The 18,066-nt window shown below is 45.1% G+C and overlaps 1 long non-coding RNA gene across 1 annotated transcript; it reads left to right on the top strand.

Moving 5' to 3' along the window:
- Positions 1–16,329: 16,329 nt before the first annotated feature.
- LOC121821681 (uncharacterized) lies at positions 16,330–17,822 on the top strand. The gene is made up of 2 exons (XR_013043692.1): positions 16,330–16,592; positions 17,456–17,822. It is a non-coding gene; the product is annotated as an uncharacterized LOC121821681 (long non-coding RNA).
- The last annotated feature ends 244 nt before the right edge of the window (positions 17,823–18,066 follow it).

Genomic DNA, 18,066 nt, shown 5'->3' on the forward strand with positions numbered 1-18,066 from the left:
TTTTAGACTGGTAAAGAACTTCAAGTTAGCCAGAAGTGGTCTCACATCACTCCTAACCTCCTACCGCTGGCTCAGGACACCCTACACGTACCCCATTCACCAGTGCAGCCCTCTTTCTGTGGTCCCGGGGGACTCCACATTGCCAAGTCAATCTTCCTCCATTTTCATCATTCTCATACCCACAGTAGTATTTTCATATTTTTTTTAATTAACTGCTTCATCCTTTTTTTTTTTTTTTTTTTTTTTTTTTTTTTTTTTTTTTGGTTTTTCGAGACAGGGTTTCTCTGTGTAGCTTTGCGCCTTTCCTGGAACTCACTTGGTAGCCCAGGCTGGCCTTGAACTCACAGAGATCCGCCTGGCTCTGCCTCCCGAGTGCTGGGATTAAAGGCGTGCGCCACCACCGCCCGGCATCCATTTTTTTTTTTTAATGTTCTGGGAACCAAATCCATAGACTTGTACTTGCTAGGCAAGCACACTACTTCTGAGGCTACAATCTCAAATCTGAGGGCCTTAAACATCTCTTCTGCCCCCCCCCACCCCCTCACCCCCTGCATTGCCCATCCTCTGATGTATACACGCCAGTATTGAGATTCTTCAGGAATCCGCTTTGAGTTTCTATCTATGTCTCCTTTCTAGATATATTTCAAATCCTGATGTGTCCAAACTCCATGCTGCTGGCATTCCCCCTTTCTCTGGAAAGCACTGCCTTCCCAAACATCGACCTGCATCTCCAGGGAAGTGCTCAAAAGAGAGTTCTCTTTTTCCATCCTCTCATCCCACTTGCTGAATCTGCTCTTGGTGGTTGGTGTTCAACCCTGATGAGGAGCGTTTTGCATCCTCTACAGCGAGGAAGTTAGAAAGCAGGCTTTCCTTTGATCGGCACAGGCCGGTCACTAAACCCTGGGAGTTTAACTTTGGAGGGTAATCTCTCAGCTCTGCTGCCCCTCCACCCATAATGCCCTGGCTCAAGCCCTCATTTCTCCTAGCCGGACTCCTGCACCACCTACAACCTACTCCCGAATGTCCCCTCGTGTTGTCTCCTTAGAAAGCCATTATAACCAAGGCACACTCCGCTTTGAAATCCCCCGTCTGGTCCACTGCCTGCAAAACTGGTAAGATGTTCTGGCGCGGCACACATCCCTCTTGACAAACTTCGTCTTCATCCTTATCACCTCGTGCAGCTACCCGGAGCTCTTAAATCAGCATGCCGCTTTCTTCGACAATTTGGGAGCAGGAAGACTTTGCACACGTCTCCACCATTTTCTGGGATATGCTTCTGGCCTGTGATGGGCAAGCTCAGTTGTATTTCGAGACCTCACCGGCACTGCAACCCCTCTATGAAATGGCCCTTTTTCCCAGCCAACCATAAGTGTAATGCTGCCCTAATCTCTCATGGCAATTGTTTGGATTTCTATAATACCATATTTGATTTTAAGTTTTATTTTCATATGTAAGTCACTCCATATGCTTTAAGATCCAGGGTGTTCATAACCTGTGTTCTCCTCCCCTTTTTCTAGTATTACTTCGGGTTGTTGTTGTTGTTGTTGTTGTTGTTGTTTTGAGACAGGGTTTCTGTGTAACAGCCCTGGTTGTCCTGAAACTCACTCTGTAGACCAGGCTGGTCTCAAACTCACAGAGATCCACCTGCCTCTGCCACCTGAGTGCTGGAATTAAAGGCGTGCGCCACCACTGCCCCCTTATTTTCTTTATCTACCTCCAAGTATTGTCATGGTGTATGTAAGAGTCTGAATTTGTAAAATATAAAATATAATGAATAGACATGATTATTAACAGTAATAGAGTATTACTCTGGATGGTCCCTTCCTCTCTATGAAGGGAGTTTTCACAAGTGTCCATCAGGAGATACCAAGCTCCACCAACCATTCAGCCATGAAATTTACCCTACCTGAATAACTTCTTTTTTTTTTTTCCAGAAAAGATCACACTATGTGCCTCTGGCTAGTCGGGAACTTGCTATATAGACTAGATCCACCAGCCTCTGCCTTCCAAGTGCTGGACTAAAGAGAAACTCTGACATGCCCAACCCTGCCTGGAATTATGAATGCTAATGGTCTCTTGAGCATAAGCTTTGCTCACTCTAACCAAAGTCAAGTGCCTGAGCCACACGGAAGTTCCCTGTGCACACCAACTGTTTAGTCCCTCACTTCCCCATTGTATCTGGCTCAGGGATAGGCACTGACGAGGCCCTGGAGTGTACTTGTGAATGGAGGAGCAACTGGAAGAAACCCAAGATGTCTCCAGGGGTCAGCGTGAATGGCCAGGACATGGTAGCGTGGATTTCCCACCAGCGTGCTCCTGGTCTAAACTTCGTGAACTTATTTTGCAATCCCGTATTTATCCCCAGCTCATTCTCATTAATGCCCTGTTAACAGCCTCATTTGAAGTGTGGCCACCCTGTTCCACACGGAGAGCACATATGAGTTCTATTTAAATGTCTTCAGAACTCCTCAGAGAAGAGGTGCCTTTATCCCACATTTGCACATTTAAAATTTATTTCTGACATCTTAATATGATTATTTTTGTTCTAGTAAAGCGTTGGAGCAGAAAAGAAAAATAACTGGTTAGGTTTCTTCCCCCCAACATTAAAAACAAAGGAAATAGCCAACTCTTTGGAAGTGAGTTGTTTGGGGTAATATTTGAGGTCTTTCTGAGTGAAACAATTAGTCATTTCTAAAAAATAAAGACCGGAGGATTGTGGGGAAACAGTGTGCTGAGGCTTTTGCATTAGTATGGGGAGCTTTCCTACTCCAGGAAGGGATGATACCAGAGACCCACTCTATAATGGGGGGGGGCCTGAACCCCAGCTTCAGGCCCGACCTGACTTTCACCTCCACTCATCCACTTGTACAATTTAGGCAATTTCTATGACACTGCTTCCCCGTGTGTAAAATGAGGATAATAACAGTGCATACCTTATGTTGACATTGGGAGAATTCAAAGAAAAAACTCTAGAAACCACAGTGTATACACACTAGACGTTAAGTCCTGATCTACCGGCAAGCATCGTCCAAAATGATTGAAGTCACCTGTGTCTTTTTTTCCAGCCTTGTTCCATTCCATTTTCACTTAAGACTCTGTGTGTGTGTGTGCGCGCGCGCGCGTGCGTGCGTGCGTGCGTGCGTGCGTGCGTGCGTGCGTGTGTAGCTCATGCCAGGAACTCAACGAAAGTACTCTTTTTTACGGATGAGAAGGTAAGATGGGGAGGAAGGACTCTTTCTTTCGGATTTGAAGAACGTCTAACTCAATCAGATTTATTCCACTCACTTCCTTTCTGGGTCCTCCGAGCCCACCTGTCCTGCAAACCCTCCCCCACACTTTTCTCCATCAGGAAAACTCTGCACCCCCCTCACTCCCCCTCTCCCCCTCCCATCGTGTGCCCTTCTTCCTCTGGAATGGCTGTGCCCTTGCTCCTGGCTGTCTTCAGACAGAGTAAGTCACCCAAAGGCACTGAGCAGCTAAGACTAACAGAACTGAACTCCAGTCTAGCCCACAGCGCCCCCAAGGCAGCAGCTTCATCCCCATCAGTGAGCAGAACCTTTAGTGGAATTCTATTCTGAATACGCCAGTGAAGTATTCCTAAAATCCTTAGGAAAGTAACAGCTCCTGTCTTTGCTGTGTTTCTCCGTGCTTCTGTGATGTCAGCAGCCCCCCAAATGGTCTGCACACGAGGCCCTCTGGAGATCTAAAGCACTCAAGGTCCAAGGTGCCTCCACAGCAATTATCCTGAAATCTCCAAAGGATGACACGAGCCCTTAATATTTTACTAAGTTTCTCCCCCAAGATTCAATACATAGAAGCTTTCTGGAAATAGTGGCTTACAGTAATGTCATAACGCAAACACAGTAAAGTCTGTATTGTAATTATTAATATACCACTGGTTATAACTTGTAAGCTAATTGTTTTATTAAATTTCTGCTCCCCATAGAACTACACAAAAGGAATAGCACAGAAGACATTATTAAATGATTACATTGATTTACTTAGGTTCTAGCCACTCAGTGAATACAGACAAGTTAATGAATCGAGACAGCAGGCTTGGGATGATGAGTATTTTGGGACAGGAGCCCCTCAGTAGAAAAAGCTCTGGAGTTGTGGCTGCACATAATGAAAACAGAGGACATGATCTTATCTCCCATCACACGAAAACTAAGCCAAGAATGATGAGTCTTTGATTTAATTCTTCTAAGAAAACTGGGTCTAGGCTTAAATGGGATAAATTTTAGAAAGTAAATCCTAATGACTCAGAATGGAAGATTCTGGAATTGTAGCTAAAGAAAGACAGAGAATCATCTTTTTAATGGAAATTTAAAAAGAACATACCTATTATTTTTATTTGTATTTATTTGCATGTTTTAATTTTTGAGACAATTTCTCACTATACAGCCTAGGAACTCACTGTGTAGCCCAGGCTAACTTTTAATTGACAATTTTCCTGCCATAGCCTCCAAAGTGCAGGGATTACATCATGGACCACCATGACTGGGTTGCTTATAGTTCTTAACTGAAGAGGTTGGGTAAAACATCTACTAAGAACTACAAAGAAAATTTATTTCTTCATCTGTCAGTGTGGTGAGTTTATGGTGCTTTCTTAGGATTACAAAACAATCCATTGCATTCAGTTGAGGCTATAAATTCAGGCTTTCAGATTGCTCAGAAAACTGTTCAAGAAGGCAGCCAGCAGATTGTCCAATCTGGCTGTTCCACGTGCCAGGAGTTATTAATTATGGCGGTTCTAATAACAAGCACCGGAGAGCAGCAAACTCAAAACATGAGGGGAAAACAAAACAAAAGAAGACGGTGGTTTGCCTTAATGACAGGAAGCAAATGGCCACAGCTCCAGCACAAACCCTGCCAGCAACAGATTGCAGCTGTGACCGGGCATGGTCGCCATTACTACGGTGATCTGAGGACATGGAGTCCCAGAGGCCTCTCTCACATCTGCCATGAGCAATGAGGTCGCCTTCTTTCCTGTGCTTTTCAGGGATAGGTGAAGGAGGATTGGAGACATGAAGGGGGGCCAATCAAGATTTATTGTTCTAAGAATCATGGGTTATAAAGCTGTGTGGTATATTCTACAGATCAAATAAACCGCCCAACCCTAAACAGTCTATACATAAATAAACTGCATTCTAGAGAAGCTGAGTGGAATAACCCAAGTTATCAAACAATGGCAGAGCTGGATTTTCCCCCATTCACTTCTTCTCTAGCTAATATGAGACTCCTCTTCTTTCTGCCTAAAAGAATGGCCTGCTTTAGCTTCCTACCAACTCCCACAACTGCCAAAAGTCTCCTTGGGTAGAAATCTCATTTGGGTAGGTATCTTCATTTCACCTAGCATCATTCTCCTCTGATGCTCTCGGTGAGGACTGCTCATTATCCATCCTACTTTCAAGTCTTTTCTTGGTGTAAGGTTCAAAAATTTAGGATCTAAACAGAAGTGGCATTTCTGTCAGATGGCACATGGAAGCTTAGACGTTATAGAACAATCACCATGTTACCAATGAACTGGTAGGGCTGGTTACACAAAGGAGACACCAGATTTGCCTGGGGTTGTCATCCCTTGACCTACTAACATTTAGCCAACTGCTCAAGAGTCTCAAAGGACAGAGGCTTGTGCTCCTCTATGACCCACTGGGCCCCAAAGCAGATACTGGATCATGGTCATTTTTCTATCCTGATTGCTGTCTGGATGGCTCTCAGTACATTTGAATAAATAAATGGGTCTAGCACTTGGAGAGACAAGCATACTAATTAGAGCTCACACTCAGAGCCAGGGCAACCTGGGTTGTAAGACGACAAGAATTTTAGTGGAATGAGGGATCAATTTCCAACTTGAAGAAGGAAATAGACAAAATATTCACTGGGGAAATGATCATCCTCTTTAAGCAGCCAGGGGGCTAGCTCTGGGATGAAGTATCCAGGGGGCTAGCTCTGGCATGATGTAGCCAGGGGCCTAGCTCTGGGATGATGAACAGAAGCTAGCTCTCAAAGGCTTTGGGTGAGTATGAGAAGCTCTGGGAAAGGAAGGGACGTCCCATGTCTATTGAGGACACTCTCATTAAAGATACAAAAGGGAAGGAAGAACCCACCAGGAAGACAGCTGGCCACTTTAGAACTGAAAGGGACTGCTGTCACTGTTACAGGAGGCCACACGGAAGGTAAAGGGTAAACACACTAAGTTGAACTGGAGACAGTGGGTAGAAAAATTTGAGTTCAAGGGTAGGCCGAGTGTGTTTGCCCCTCCTAAGTTCCCTCTTCATTTAATAGCAGCCTGATTATTGAGTATTTCTATTTGCCAAGTGCTGTATTAAAACTTCAGCCCTGCTGATGATAATCCCCACAGAGGAACAATCAGGAAGTTCCATTGCATACAAGTTCAACTTGAAAAAAGAAAGGAAATTGATTTAAAAAAAAAAAAAAAAACACGCTGGCAAGGTTTCTGTGAAACTGGCATTCTGTGTTGAACAGAAATTGAACACAAATTGAAACAATCCTTTTGGAGAGCCATTTGGCAATACTTTTCAAGAGCCATAAAACTCATCTAGGGATCCCACTCCTAAGGATTTACCCTAGGGCAAAAGTCTCTAAAAAGAAAGGAAAACTGTGCTCAGAGCTCTTTCAAATACCAAAACCTGGAAAGAAACCAAATTCCCTGGGAGATGGTTAAATAACTTATGATATATTAACTCCATAGAAAATTATGTACCCATTAAAATGATAAATGAGAAGACTCTGTGGCAACATGAAAGCCACATAACAAATAATGTTTAAGGGTCACAATGGAACTCGTGTCTATCCATATGTTCTGATGGTAAAAATACAGCTAAACATTAAAACATAATGAAGAAACATAAAAAATTATTGAAATTTTGTGTATAATTATTGCATATTTTTAGGAAAATGAAAACAGATGAACTCTTACCTTAGCTAGAAAAAAATCAGACCCATACATAGCATGTAAGTTAGACAGCGTCTTTTATGTCCTTGGTTAATGCTCTTATTTTATAACTGTGCAAATAAAGCCCTAAGAAAAGCAGCTGCTTTGTCCTCTAGACAACCAGTGACAGACTTGAGACTGAAACACAGAAGCACAAGGCAGAAGGGCCCTGGAAGTTTCTATTCCAGAGAATGTGTGGAAACACAAATAAAGGACATTAGCAAAATCAGGGGCCATAAGTTCTCAGATATGGGCAGCAAATGTTGTTGGTGAGAAGGGACTCATCCCCTCTTGACTGAGGCCAGCTTTATCTACTCTTAAAAATGTGTTCAATAAGGACAATAATGGGTTGTGTGCCTTTACAAGCCATCTTCATCCCAGCCTCATTACCACTCCCCGAGGTCAAGGTCTCTCTACTCATCACGATATGCACACTCGTTCACTTGTGAAGCCTGGCGATCCTGTGGAAAGGAGGACATTGAAGGCTTATGCTCACACAGTGATCTCACCTTACAGTGGGAGATAGCGCAAACAAATCAATGATTTAACATAGCAGTAGGTACTAGTCAAAAAGCAAAGTAAGAAAGTCAACAGAGACCAGTGAGCAAGATCTCCCCAGAGGAGGCGGGGAATGGTATGATGAGTCATGAGCAATCATAAGCGAGAGGGAGACACAACCTGGTGTGTGCATTTGAACCCTTCTTCTGGTGGACTTTCGCACAGCAGTGCCGTCCCTCTCCTCAATGACACTATCCATCTTTTCTTACTGCAGCCAAAGAGATCTTTAAAAAAAATTTACAGGGGACATTGTATAAGGGGAGGATAAGACTTTTATTGTAGATGTGGAGGAGAGTACAGCCAGAGGCATCTGGAAGGATCCAGAGCAGAGAAAGTAATAGATTCAACCTGGCGGGCATCTTCTCCAGGACCAGGAGAGAGGGGAGGGAGAGAAGGAGAGAAAGAAGAGTGTGTGAGCAAAAGAGACCAAGAGAGAGAAGAAAGAGAGAGAGAGAGAGAGAGAGAGAGAGAGACAGAGAGAGACAGAGAGAGACAGAGAGAGACAGAGACAGAGAGACAGAGAGAGAGAGACAGAGACAAGAGACAGAGACAGAGACACCCAGACAGAAATGACAGGGTTAGATGGAATGTGAAGCTGGGGGAAGGTAAGGCCATGAGCCAGAGAAGTTTAGGGTAAGGAGTGATGAACTGAGAAGAGCTGGGAAGAGCCACGGGTAGTTGTGATACTGAGGAAGTCTAGAGGCCAACCTTTGTTCAGTATGCTAATGGGCACCACAGGTAGTCTTTTGTCCCGACAGATAGGACATAGCCCCCTCTGAAAACTTTCAAGGCTCCTTGTCAGTGCCTGGTTAATACCTCAGTCCTCAGCACAGCTGTGAAGCGTTCCACACCAGCCTCCCACATTGCCTTCCTAGTCACAGGACCAATTCTCCATCCAAGCCTCGGTCTTCCTTGGCATGCCCACCTCCTGTTCACTGCTCTCATGGAATGCTGGGCACTGGGATGGAGTCTTTGCCTCTGTGGTCACTATTCTTTGCTTGGAGGACCCTTTCCCTTCCTTCCCCTAGAATCCCCCCCCCTTTTTTTGTATGTCACTTTTTAGAACTTTTTCCTCACTTGTCCAGGCAGAGGAGATTAGCCAGCAACTTCTGTGTGCTCAAAACATGCATGGTTCACACTTGTACACATCATATTGAATCATAAGTATTGTATGTGTGTGTGTGTGTGTGTGTGTGTGTGTGTGTGTGTGTGTGTGTGTGTGTGTACGTAGAAGAAACTGTAGGGAGCAAGCACCATATCTTCATGTTTTTATAGAGAGAGCCAAGGACAGGCTGTATGCTTAGCATTCATGTGTATTTAATGAACTATCAGGTAGGTAGAGCATTGGATGGAAAAAAAATGAATAGAAGATGATAGATATAGATAGGTAGGTAGGTGGGTTGGTAGGTAGGTAGGTGGAATCTACTATTGCATGAATGAAAGATACTTGATCCCCCATTTTAAAAGCAAGCCAGCTGAGATCTGATTCCAGATCTTTGAAAAGATGAATGAGCTGAGGTGATCTTTAAGTTTATTTCCAGATCTGATGTCCTTGGGTCTAAGTCAATGAATCACAAAGGATTATTGTCATTGGAATCAGGGATCCTACTTAGTCTGGTTGCCTGAGATAACTCAGAGGGCTTCCAGGTTCATGAGTAGAGATCAAAAAGTGTGTAGTCTCCTGACCTGAAAGACAGCTATACTAGGATTAAAAAAATAATAATCTTGGGCACAGGCTGAGTGTCCTCCCGTCCCAGTTGGCAACACTCACAATACACCATCATACCTGCCAAGGGAAGAAACCTCTAGCAAAACAGGTTCTGGGTTGGTTCACAACCAGCCCAGCTATACATTCCTGTAACTTTCCAGGGCCATGAGAGGTCTTGATTGGGTGTATACGCATGACTACCTCCCATGGTCCCAGTGGCCATCTTTGCCTTTTCCTTGGTCCTGTGGGTGCAGAGTTTAGAACAGACTTGTACAGATAGATATAACCTCTGCCTCTGCTTTCAGTTGAGGAGAACAGAGTGAACACACAACATGTCCTCTCTGCCTGGCTAGAGGAGAAGTTCATTGGGGGTCTGTCTCAAGCCAGAAGGCTTACCTTGATGCAGCCATGTGCTAAGCCCTATTTCAGGTGATATGGAGGACACAGGGCACAATCCAATGTCACCCGTCTTTGGGGGGTCTACACACATGAGAGAAGATCAGTGACAAAGATGGTATCAGTAAGTAAGATGCAGCACAGAGAGGAAGCCGTGTGGATGAAGCTCTGAAGGATGAAGGAAGGGACGAAGAAGTAAGTGCATTCAACAGAGAAAAACGGGGACTCGCCACGTCAGCTAGGAAAACTGCTTAAGCAAACGTGTTTAGGGCTTGAGCACAGAGCTCTGGAGAAGAGCGAGCTGTGGGTGAGAGAAGAAAAGAGGATGTTTATCCTATGATGTTTGAAGATAGGAGAAAGGAGGAATGGCCACCTCAAGGGACCTGCCTCCTTATTTAATTAAAAAAAATTACGTGGTGGCAGTTTCTGCGAGACTCTGTTGCTAACTCTGAATGCCAATACCCACAACAGTTTAGAACACACTGCAGGAAATGGAGAGTACTAGAGATCTGTGTGGACTTGCTTCCCTTTCTTACCTGGATGACCACTAGCCCAAAAGGCTTGGCAATAGCTCCACCCACATGGAGGGTCAGATATGAAACCCCCATGCCTCTTCCAAGGAGATTCTGTGGTGGAGTCTCTTTATAACAGTACAAGGCATTTGTAGAAAATAGGGAAATGTTCACACACGGACACACATTCAGCTATCTCTGACGTCACCTGGAACTGCAAAGATACAGTCTAGAAGCCTGGGCACGTGAGGTGCTGCTCTGGCAAGGCGGCCAGGACCCAGGACCCTGGGATCTTAGATTCCTGCCTTCACTCTGCACTGTGAGCCAAGCCCCTGGTCTTTGCTGCAAGCAGCAGGTTTCCAGGCCCAAGATCAGAGGCAGGAGGAGGGAGCATTGAAGAGCAGAAGCCTTTCACAGAGGCACTTCGTTCTGGAACTCAGGAAGAGAAACTATGTCCAGACCACCAGAGCCCAGTGCAAACAGACTGAATCCTGCCCTTAAAAATGTAAGCAACACCTGGTGATGGTGGTGGCGCATGCCTTTAATACCAGCACTTGGGAGGCAGAGGCAGATGGATCTCTGTGAGTTCGAGGCCAGCATGGTCTACAAAGCCAGTTGCAGGACAGCCAGGGCTTCACAGAGAAACCCTGTCTCGAAAAACAAACAAACAAAAATGTAATCAGCATACCAGCATGGAAATCACCAACTTCCTTCTTCCCCTTCCTTCAGAGGGAAGGGTCACAGCAAATTCATCGTGGAAATGCAGTGAGTACAGGTTACTTTTTAAAGTACCCAAGGGGTAGAGAGAGGGATGATTCAAGTTCAGAACACAGGCAAAGCACGACAGCCATAACTGTAGACCCGCCTGGGTGGCTTTTTGAAAGTTTTGCTCACAGATGTGGGGAGTGTGGCTCTTTTGCTATTTTTGGAAGGTTTTCATTTTGACTGAATCCTGGGGACTCTGTTCATCCTTTACTCTCTGAACTCTCTCGGGTCTGGACAGAGGGCACTCTCACTGCAGAGGACTTTGATAACCTTCAAAGAGGATGATGAGTTCCTCGAGTCCCAGAGCGAAGTCCCGTGTGTGCTCCACCGCCATCTTCTGCTGTGTGTGTGGTGGGAGTCATTCTGCTCCCCGGGAGTCCTAGCCAGGCCTCAGCAGATATGATGTGCGTGTACGTGTGTGTGTGTGGTGTGTGCGTGTGCGTGTGCGTGTGGTGTGTGGTGTGTGTGTGTGCGTGTGTGCGTGCGCGTGCGCGTGCGCGTGCGCGTGCGCGTGCGCGTGCGTGTGATAGTAAACTGTAACCCAGAGTGGGCATGACGCTGTAGAGGACTCATGGGCCCTCTCTATGCCTGAGTTTTCTCTCGTAAAAAATTATGGTGGGCCAGTAAGATGGCCCAGCAGGTAAAGGTGCTTGCTGCTAAGGCTAACGACGTGAGTTTGATCCCTGGGACCCATGAGGCTTTAGATCAACCACCTGCTAGTTGTCCCCTGACCTCTGAATGCAGGCAGGAACATGCTCACGCACACGGGTGTGAACATGAGCATGCAGAGGCATGTGGACACACACATAAGTAAATCAATAAATGTTAGAACAATGACTAAAACGGAATGGTGAAATCTGCAGTTTTCTCTCTGCGGCCCCGGGCACAACTGATGCTCTGTTCGCGGATTTTGCACAAATGTCAAGCTGGAGAAGTAAATGAATCAGATTGTTTCCTTTTCCCTAACATTCCCCATCCATCTATCCATCCATCCATCCATCCATCCATCCATCTATTTCTCCCCCTTTGCTTTTTTAAGAGTTCCAATTGGGAACTCATTTATGTACTCCAAACTGCCCTTGCACTCTTCAAAATCCTCCTGCCTCGGCCTCTCAAGAGCTGCAATTACAGGCAGGAGTCACTGTGGCCAGCTTCCCCGGTATTCTTGAAAAGAATATTAGTAATGCAATAACCAACTGTGAACCCAATAACATGCAATACATCTACAGCTGTCTTTCCACTGGTCAACAAACTGAGGGAGGATGGGCTGCTCCAGCAGCCGCGCCAGCGCCGGCTGTGGCAATGGTCTGGTTAGGGATGTCCTACAGGTACCACCCAGATTTCCACACTTTCTACATTTCCACTCTGGTCCTAGAAAATGAGAAGCTTCGATGCTAATCATGCTATCGGGTGCTGACAGATTCTAAAGCACCTTGTGAATCACCAAAGAACGCTGAAGTCACACTCTATCATTTTAGCGTTCAGCAAAGTGTGTTGTAATTACTTCTTTGGAAACCAAGAATCTCAAATGATATGGAGGGTAACCAGATGAACCAGAATTTTCCATTGCCACGGATACTCCATTCCCTGGCTATTTTCTGTAAACAGGAACTTGCTTTAGCATTAGAATGAGAATGACCTACGGTGACTAGATCACCATTGTCTCTGGCTTGCCAACTGTCCAGTGGTGTGTGAGCTGCAGAACTGCTGTCCACGGCAACCAGGCGTTACAGGGACCCAGTCAGACTCCATTTCAAAAATCATGGGCGGTGTTTCCATGGAGCTCTGCCCAAAAAGAGGTGATCTAAATCTTACATGAGAGATGTACATCAACAGGGAGCTTTGCCTAGAACACCGTGACCTACAAAATCCTACTGAGGAGCTCAGAATGCACAATCAGTTTCAGAGACATCAAGTGACCTTGTGCTAGGCACCCTGCGTATTACCTTGCCCATTTTGCTGTCCCCCTAAAAAATAAGCAACTGCCTCTGTAAACATCTTGGTCAGTAGCACCCCAACCTGGGAACTAGCATGCTGATTTCCACTGCCCTGGTTTGTTACTGTTTGGTTATTGTGGTTGTTGTTTATAAGGCAGCCCGTGCCTTCTAGCAATCATCCTGTTGCTTATATAGTTCTGGAAAGGCACACACCGATTCACCAGGGAAAATGTCGCCCAGTGCTCAAACTGGAGCAGCATCCTCACTCGAGCTCCTTAAGATCCTATCATTTTACTCTTGATAGCCCTTAATCAAGGATGCACAGTTCTTATCATGTTTATGGCCAGGAAGGATTTGGCTGACCCTGATCCGTAACTGCTCTTTCTTTAGTGGATAAAGACAGCTGCAGAATGTAATCGGCCCCCTTTTTCTTTGTTCTGAGCTGCTAAGGGCCTCAAAATCAGGCTGCATGCCTCATTAAAATTATTCTTATTATTGTGTGTTTTCTTCCTCTAACTTTTCTCTTCTTCCATGACAAGGTCTTAATCTTTACTTCATGCTTTAGTAATCACCATACCCTTTTTGGAAGTAAGGAGTAGGCAGGTGAAAATGCAGACTAATATATCTTGGGAAAGATTTCCAGATAAGAAAGTTGGGAAGCTTAATCCTTATTCTATGGTTGATCGCTATAGCTGCACTTCCAGCAGAGGCTAGCCATTAATATTCAATTGTCTGTAGGTAAAGAAAAATGATGACTCTTTGCAGAGCTCTTTCCATCTACCAGGCAAATACTTCCCCATGCATGATCTCATTTTGTAAGCAGTGATTGCGCTGTACTGAAGGGGAAAGGGAAGTGTAAGAGATTAAGTGGCTAGCCCGAGGTCAAAGAGAAACTTGGACCTTCTAATGCTAAGCTGGGTTCTGTTGGAGTTTTCTCTCTGTACCACCTGTCTTGCATTGATTTCTCATCTAAGCCAGCCCCTTCTCATCATTCCTGGGCAAACATTTTTGAATATGTCAACTAGAACGAAGCAAATGTGCTGTGTTAGAGGATCTTTCCCATGCTGAGATGGACTGTAAAATGTCTGGAAACCACTCATGGATCCCTGTAGGAGATCTGAGCTCCTTGCCACCCAGGGCTTCATGTTTCATTCTCTGACAAGCTATCCCCAACATCTAACTACAGAAACTTGTTGGGACAGTCAAGGCGAGGGTGGCTGTGAATTGTTGGGGCTTCTTGGTGAGAAAACACACGATAAGATCTCAGGGTCACATGGTTCTACTAAGTGGTTCAGTTGGCTGATTTCCTTTAAATGTGACTCTGAAAAGAGGGTGTGGGGAGGCACTGCATTTGTGATTCTGTTTTCTGTCATTTCAGGTCACTCAGCCACTGCCAAGGACGCGGTGAAACGCTTTGGTGATGGTCCAGAAGATGCACTGCCTATGGAACCATCTGGAAAGTGGAGTTCCCCGGGCATCAGTGATGTTGTGTCTGGTCCCTCTCCTCTAGACTAGGCTAGACCCCATTCTGGCTTCCCACTAGGCCCCAGATCCTGCCCACAGTCTGGGGGCTGGAGAGGCTAATCTCAAAGGGCCAGATATGAGTCAGTTTCCACACTCAACATCAGGCGTGTGGCTTCCTGAAGCACAGACAAGGAAGTGCTGAATTTCAAAGAGCGAGTCTTTTTTTTTTTTTTTTTTCTTTGCATACCATATCCGGAACTGAAACCACCGATTCATTTCACTTAAGATCTCACACTATACTCAGATCATCAATTACATTCCAGAGATAAGATACCAATGCCTCACCAGCCCAGTCCTTGTCTCCCGGCGCTACCCCCTTTCTTTTGCTTTGTTATTATAGGATTCTTCCTTTCCAACTTTTTCACTTTTCATCTAAACAGCACAGGCTGTGGAAGGCTTGACTCCCACCCCCACCCCCACCCGCCCCTGCTCTCCCCCAGTGGTGTTTATGACCAGAAGTTGAATAGCTAAACACCTGCTGAGAGTATGGGTAAGCTCAGGACTTCCCATTTTCCTTGCTAGCCCCCCCCCCCCCCCCAGCTCTCTGTGAGTGCAGTGCGGCCATATGCTCCGTTGTCCCATGCCTGGGGACAAGTGGCTTGGCGAGGGTGACAGACCACCTCATTCGCTCGTGACAGTGGTTAAGGGATGAAGTCTGCGGACAGATTCATGCAAAGCACCCTCAGGAGGAGCGGGGCAACGGAAAACAGACACATCCTCTAGGTACCGTCTGCAGCATCAGCCTGTGAGCTGAAGGAAGGACCTCCTGACTTCCACAGCACAGTACAACTTACAAACAACTTTCACATCCTTTCTCTCTCTTGATTCTTACCAGAACTTGTGAAATCAGTCACACAAGCCTTACCCTCCCCACTTCAGAGATGACGGGACCCGATGCTAATGAGAGCGGAAAGATGGGCCTGCGCAGTAACAGTGAGAAATCCAGAGGTGCTAGTGCTCTGGTTCCTAGGCCAGTGTTCCAGTAACTTCCATCTAACCTTACATAGAATGCTTTACTTCACCACAGCCCGTGATCTAATGCCACTGGCACCCGGTGGCTTTTTAAATTTGAGGATTTTACAGGTCAGGGTTAATGGCTATTGGTCGTTAACATTGACGCAACCCTTCTAGGCCTGGGTTTTCATTACTCAAAAGATGAAGAAATGGCATTAAATTTAGTGTTGCTTTCATTTCAAACACTCTGTGGACTAATGCATGAGTGACTGCTGAATTCAAAGTATTTGCTCTGGAGCATGAGTTCCCAGGATAGTAGTACTGTTGGGCAAAAATGGTAACCTGACTTCTATGGCAAAATAAGTTAGTGAAAAGCACCATTATTCAAAACGGTGCCTATCTTCAGTCCTGTTTAGACTTCATAAGTCTATGGGAGGGTCTACAGACATGCAACATTCTTCCAACTTAGCCCTAGACCATGGATCTCTAGGGATAAGCATTCCACGGTGCTGTTACAATAAGCAGTAGAGCATCCCTGATGACCCCATTGATCACGCAAAGCAGTAGCATACATTCTGACAGAGATTTTTATAACCACTCCAGCCTACAAATCCCCACACTCACCCCTTGCGACTGTTGCACATGCTAGACCATGCAGTGTGTGGGTCCTCCAAGCCCAATGCCACCTAAAGCTGAGCAATTCCATATGTATAATCTGGATCCTATCACACCAGCCACAGAAACCTTTGTGTTAAAAAAAAAAAAAAAAAAAAGTACCCACAACTCATCTGAAAGCAAAGACTTCCTCATGCCACCTGAGTTTAGGAAGAGAGACAGTGCTTGTGCTGTCTTAGTCCTTTCATTTGCCAGAGGGCAGAATCCTACCATTCTCTTCCAGTGGGAGAGGAGAGGTAAGCTTGCCCAAGTTTCGATCTGCTTATTGCCATTCTGTTCCCATGGCCATTCTAGAATCTTCTTTATTCAAAGAAAGAAATTCTAGACCTTTGGAGAGATTCATGGGAAACCAACTGGGACGTTTTCCTGTCCTGCGACCCTCTTGTCTTTCTCTTCTCATTTCCCACCATTGCCTCTGTGGGAGGGCTTCGGGGATGAGGCTCTCACTAACCACAGAGCAGCACAGCCCCATGTCCTATCAGCTTAGACTCTTCAGAAGTTCTTAACTATAGTCTGTCTAGTAGCAATTTCCTCGTCCTGTTAGCCTCAATCAAGTCTGATCCTACACCCAACATGTGTGGAATGCATGTTCTCCAATTTGTCAGGTAACTCCATTTGTCCAAAATCGTTATCTTCAAAGTCCGATGCCTGTAAGCACTTCCAGGTTGACAACCTTCTTATCATTCATCTTCAGCTGGCTCTTCCAATCTCATTTGCTCTAGAGGGCAAGTCTTGGGAATGTCCTAGATACTGTTTACCTCATGCCTTGTGGAGCCTCCATTCAAAGCTGAGACTTCCTCCCTTGAGTTTAGATCAACAAATAACAGAGAAAAACTTAATGTTCCTAATTTTGACCATAGACAAAACTGGTACTTGGTTGCAGATTCTCAACTGTATGACCTGTGGACACAAATAGGCTTCTGTTCTAGAATATGCCATGAAGCATCTAGGACTGAGTGATGCCAAGGAAACTTTTGGATGGAAGCAGGTTGTACCCCACAGATATTTACAGCAGCTACCAAAGCAGGGCTTTAACTTGGTTGGTAGAGTGCTTGCCTAGTGTACAGGAAGTCCTGGGTTTGACCCCGGCACCACACATACCAGATGTGGTGGGACATGCCTGTAATCCCAGCACTCAGGCGGTGGAGACAGTGAGTTCATGAGACCAGCCTGGGATTCAGGAAGCACTGCTTCAAAACAAAATGTTGGATATTCTATTTTATTTGGAAAACAAAAACAAAAGCAATCCAACAACCTGATATTCACTTTACTTGAGTGTTTTCATCCATTTCGTGCATGAAGATTTTACACAGACATTTCACTTTATTATGTTATGAATCTCCTTTTCTATCTTGTCAGGTCAAAACTATTGCACCATGCCATCATATTTTAATTATTTTATGAACACACCAACATTTCAGAGGTCAGTATTATGTGTTAGAGCTTTAACCTTTTGTCCTGTTATCAGAATCCTGGACTGTGATTCAAACATCTGATCCCTGAATGACCTTGGCCAAGTCTCTTTCTCTTTCTGTTGTTCTACAATCATGAAGAGATTTGGGGGTAAACTAAGATAATCCCTAAGAACCTAATCTGGGCCAACATCTACCAACTGTATACCCTTATCACTGAGGAATCAGAGAAACAAAGCTGAATCCAGGAGGTCAACCTTTTCCTCACTGGCTGGCACCCTTGGTGTGTGAGGAATATCCAGTCACTGTCTCTTTATCTAAAGGACAAACGGCCCATGACCACTCATGACAAGCATCGTGGTAATCACTATTTTTTACTGTAGAAACTCTGCTTGGTTTAAGTAAAGAAAAATTTGAGAGAAAGTTCAAGTCTTGAAACTGCTACTGTCTTCCTGTTATAGTATGTGGGACACCATGGGGGCGGGGAACAGTAAGCCAGACAGTCATTCTTAGGGGTAACCTCTTTGGTTTATGTAAAATATGTGACTCAAAGCAAATTGGTTATTATAGGCTGCTGTGCCCGGAGGAGGACTTAACCTGCCTTTAATTGAGCTTTTCATATATTTAATCAGTTGCAATTTTGCATTTTATGTTGTGATGTCTAATT

This window comes from Peromyscus maniculatus, chromosome 12, assembly GCF_049852395.1.
Source record: "Peromyscus maniculatus bairdii isolate BWxNUB_F1_BW_parent chromosome 12, HU_Pman_BW_mat_3.1, whole genome shotgun sequence".
Lineage (NCBI taxonomy): Eukaryota > Metazoa > Chordata > Mammalia > Rodentia > Cricetidae > Peromyscus > Peromyscus maniculatus.